Here is a 5,310-nt window from a genome sequence, read left to right as displayed (position 1 = left end):
GCTTGCTTTGTGGCCTAATATATGATCTATCCTGAAGAGTATTCAACATGTGCTAGAAAATAATGTATATTTTGCTGTTGTTGGGTGGAGTGCTCTGTATACATCTATAAGGTCTATTTGGTTGATTGTATGTTCAGTTCTTCTGAATCTTTGTTGAGCTTCTTTCCAGTTGTTCTATCTCTTATTGAAAGTGGTGTATTGATGTCTCTTACTATTAGGAATCATCTGTTTATCCTTTCAAGTCAGTTAAAATCTGATTTATATACGCAGGGGCTCTTCCATTGGGTTCATAGATATTTCTTATGGTTATGCCCTCTTGTTCAATTTATTTTTAATCATTACATAATGTCCTTCCTTGTCTCTTATGGTCATTTTTGTCTTAAAGTCTATTTTATTTGGAATTATTATTGCCCCTCCAGCCCTTTTTGAGTTGTTTTTTGCTTGATATATTTTTTTTCAACCTGTGAAGTTTAGTCAATTTTTGTCTTTATCTCTAAGTGTGTCTCCTGTAGACAGCATATGGATGGGTTATGCGTTCTTATTCAGTTTGCAATTCTCTGTCTCTTGGGTGCATTTAATGTGTTGATATTTAGTGTAGTTATGAACAAGTATGAATTTACTGATCTCATATTTTTATGTGTTTTTTCATGGTGTTGCTGATTTCTTTGTTCATTTAATTTTCTGTGCTGAGCTCATTTTACTTATGAATCATATTATTATCTCCTTCATTGTTATTGCTGTAGTGTTTGGTAAATATTTGTAGTTTCCTCTTTTTTATTTTCATGTGAAGTTTTATTATTTTTCCTTTGAGGTTATTCTATGATTTATTATTTTTTTTCCAAGTTTAAAACAGTACATTCTATCTTGCAACTGTCTTGACTTCCTCACCAGTTAGAAGTTCTGTATTGTTTTCTTAAATTGATCTGGAGTTTTGTCTGTGTTTTCCTTAATTTTGTCAGTGTTTTGAATGATTTTGTCAGTGTTTCCCTTCACCTGCCTCTCAATACATTGAAGGTACCCAAATATAATTCCTTTGAATTCCTTATCAGGGAGATTCAATGCTGCTTCTTCCTCAGGTATGTTTTCTGGGTGTGTATTTTGTCCCATGTTTCTACTACTTTATCTTGGTTCTTTGTGTGGACTGTAATTGTCTCTTGTCTCTGAGACATTGTGGTGGTCCTATATTTATGTTTAATATGTGAAAGAGAGTAAGAGTGTGTCCAAAGACAGCTGTTAGTTGTTCATAAGGAGAAGCTGGGGTGAGTTGAGGTGATATTGGCCAAAATCTATCTTGGCCAATTGGTGCAAAAGCAAGTGGTGGCCCTCATTCAGTGGGTAGGGTTGAAGGAGGTTCAGGTATGATTGTGTTATGTTGAAGCAGTTGATGTCTTCCACTCAATTAGACAAAAATAAATGAATAAATAAATAAATAAATAACTTCCAATAAAATAAAAGCAAGAAAACAAAAACTCAAACTACATAAACAAATAGGAACAATCACAAATACAAAAAGAAAAGAGAGAAACAGAAATAAATACAGTAAATAAGAAGAAAAATTTTCAAAGTATATTTAAAAAAGAATAAAAGAATGATGATAAGAAAAAGGGGAAAAACGTCACAATATCTGTAGAAGGAAGAATGTGAGAAAAGAGCAAGGGTGAAAGACTAGTAAAGAAATAATGGGAAAATGGCAAAATGAAAAACAAGGGATGGGAAGAAGCAAAATAAAGGAAAAAAGTGGGGGTGACAGGAAAAGGGAAGAGAAAAACAAGAACCAGAGACAGGAAAGAGGGAAAGGGAAAAGAAATGAAGAAAGGAAGACAATAAAAAGAATAATTTAAAAACAATCAAAAACAAAACGGTAGGTGGGGGTGTGGGGAACAGCACCCATGCTGTGTCAGAGCACAGACTGAGATGTAATTCCTGCAGGTAAAGAAGGTGGGTGGAGGTGGTGGATGACCACAGCTCAGTTCACCAACATGTGTGGGGTATAAAAGTAACAAGAGGAAATACCACATTTTTCTAGTTGTCAGGTCCAGTGCAACTGTCCATGTTTTCCTTGGCAAGCAGGGCCCATTCCTATGTCACAGATCAGGTGAAAACACCACTTGCATGTATTCAAAATGGTCACCACCACTGCTTGTGAATATTGAAAACGGCTATGCCTTCAGGACAACTGCTGTAGTCCACAGGTCTGTTTGTGTCTTTCTTTGCTGTTTCCTTTTGGGTTGTCAGGCACCAATGCAGTCTTTGCCAATGCAGTCTTTAGTAAGTAGAGCTGATTCTCAGGTTGTTACCAGGGTATATTCAAAGTGGCTGTGCCCTTAGGAGAGTCAGCATTCTGCTACTCTGTTTGTCTCCTTATTCAGTTTTCATTCAGGTTCTACTGTTAGTTGGTATTTAATCCATTTCTTTATCCTTCCCTTCAAAGCTCAGGATTCCAGGATCATCTTCTGTATTGGTTTCAATTGGTTTCTCTTTGCTTTGTTGCAGAGGGTGTGTATATCTTGATTACTGATTCTGCTATCTTGACAGAACTCTCCTCCATTCCTATCTTTTTTTATGATCTTTTGCTTTCTTCATATATGATGTTCTTGATGTCATCCCACAACTAGTCTGTCCTTTCCTCATTGGTATTCAATGTGTCCAATATATTCCTTAGATGGCCTCTAAATTCAGGTGGGATATAATGAAGGTCATATTTTGGCTCTACTGGACTTGTGGATTGGATTTTACACCTGGGGGAAAAAAAAAATACTAATAACAACAACAAAAACCCTCCTAATAGTGTTTCAACAATTTGTATTGTAAAGCAGATAAAACATATAATTATCTCTTTACATATAAAGATATATTTACTTCTGAGGGTCAGTATGTTACATGTTGGTTGCAGCATCTAGGGAAGTTATTTTGCTTCATTTTTTCCTGCCTCTAAAGTGCCCCTCCCCTTATGGGTAGGAGTGTAGATACAGAGGTGGGAGATGAGCACTATGTTTGGTAACACACTACTAATCATCTTATGTCTGAGTGTACAGATCTTCTTGCAGAAGGCATAACTTGGAGCCTGGTTTGCAGGATAGATACAAAAGACTGCAGGATGGAGTGGAAAATAGAGTTAAAAAATAATGAGAGAAGAAGGAACCAACAGAGCCAGCTGTCAGCAACAGAAAACGGAAATAGACAAGAAGGAAAACTGAAAAACAGGGACAGAGATTTATCAATGGTTCAAATGACATTCATGTTTGCAATTAGCTTATGCTTTACTCCCCTAAACGGAGTGTTCAATTCCATAACTGATGGCAGAGTGTTGTCAAAGCTTCCTGTCATCCCTTTTTTCCTATATCCGAGAGCAGTCTTATCAAAATTTGTTGGGGGATGATGACATCACACATTGTTCTTTCATCTTCCTGTATATTCTCTGTATCGTGTCGACTGGACAGAACATCCAGAAAATTCTTGGCCTTGTCTCTTTGTGAGCTGCTACCAAGCATGCCAATGGATTTCTTGGCCTTCTTCTTCCTTCTGTGAAGTCTCTTGAAATAGAGCAGAAACCTTTAATTTCTGTCATTTTTTTCAGATACTTAAATCAGACTGGCAACTATTTTGTAGCAAGAGCAACAGGCACTTTAGGGACACCGTCCACTTTCTCGTTTTGAGGTATTTCTAGATATTTGAATATGACTACAATTAGAATGGTGCCCAAAAACATGATTGCACTTTTTGCTTTTTGGTCACAGATGAGTTGTTTTTTTTTTTTTTTAAATGAGTGTGTTGATTAGGTAGCTTTATATGACGTTTATGTAATGACAAACAAATAACATCTTTCTTGTTCTGCTTGAACAAATGTTTTCTGTGAGACTGACTTTCAAGATTCCTAAGTGCCATCTACCAGGGAAGTCAGTTCTCTATGAGCATCTAGAGAGCTGAAAAAAAGATTTAGTTCATTTCATTAATTAATTGGAACTATTTGTTGTGTTGGATATTTTCCAAGCCAAATATATGACCAGAGGTCCATTAAGAGGTCAAAATTTTAACTACTTTGTCTCAAAGAGAGGAAAAAAGTGTATCTACTTTGGCTATGGTAAAATATAAATAGTACATGTACAGAAACATTAATTTTTTTAAGTATTTGTCTTTCTTTTTTTCTTAATAGAATGTGACTTCATTTATTCCATTGGTTTTAAAAACTTACCATCTAGAATCCATTCAAATATTGTCCCTACAGTCTTTTAACTATTCCTTTCTTATCTATTTCAGGAATGAATCCAAATATATCCCACTATGTTAGAATTTTTCAACATATGCCATATGCATCTTATTTGCTGTTTAATATTTGCCATCCATTTTTTCTCTATGGTGCTTCATCTAAATTTTTTCAGTTGATTTGTCTCACAGTTAACCAGTTTTCCCTTATGCTGTATACAATCTACTCTTAAACTGTAATTATTACATCATTATATTCTAAGATTTTAACTTGCTTCTTTTATTTTTGAAATTAGTTCTAGTCCACTAGTGAAATTCTCCATATTTCCACCTATTTCCTTGAACATATTTAATGATAGTGATTTTGCAATCACTGTATGATAGCACCAATATGTTTCATCTGTAGATCATTCTCTATTGCCCACTTTTTCTCATACTCCTGTTTCTTAGCATGCTTGGTAATGTTTTATTAAATGCTGGAAGCTTCATATGCAAAATTTAAAAAGGCTCTTTGTTATAATGATCTTTTTGTGGGAAACAAACCAACTCAACACATAGTGGCTTAAAAGCACACTATTGTCCTTTCAAAATTCTGGGATGTGACTGTGATGTGGTAAGGCAATTGTCTTTTGCAATGTCTCAAATGGTGGAGACAATAGACAGTGGAAGCTCTGTCCTCTGAAGGCTAGTCTAAGCTTAACACCCTATATTTCCATCAGATATGGCTTGAAACTTATGCTGATTGTTTTGGTTCATTAATTAAATGCAAATATATTCACTATATGTATTTACTATAATTTATTTAATAATCTCTCTTTATACTTAGTTTCAGCATTTTGGAATAAATGAGTCATCACATTTATCTTTATTACTATGTCAGATCTATTTTGTATTTATTATGCAATTTTACTTTGTGAAATTTTATGATATTAAACATGCAATATAAGGTGTTGTTTATTAACTAAATTACTTTGTCTTTTAATCATTTACAATCTTCTCTACCAGTAAGTTTATATTTTATAGTTGATTTAATCTCATAGATTTTATCTCAAAGGAATTTCATGGATTCCTCTGTACTTTTTTTTTCCCCAAAATATCTTTGTCTTG

General features: G+C 34.4%; 1 pseudogene; it reads left to right on the top strand.

Moving 5' to 3' along the window:
- Nucleotides 1–2,981: 2,981 nt before the first annotated feature.
- Nucleotides 2,982–3,656, top strand: LOC103209739 (annotated as a pseudogene).
- Nucleotides 3,657–5,310: the final 1,654 nt, after the last annotated feature.

Source organism: Orycteropus afer, unplaced genomic scaffold (assembly GCF_000298275.1).
Source record: "Orycteropus afer afer isolate SDZICR_OR568_19922 unplaced genomic scaffold, OryAfe1.0 scaffold00523, whole genome shotgun sequence".
NCBI classification, from domain to species: domain Eukaryota; kingdom Metazoa; phylum Chordata; class Mammalia; order Tubulidentata; family Orycteropodidae; genus Orycteropus; species Orycteropus afer.
This window is presented reverse-complemented; position numbering and strand designations above follow the sequence as displayed.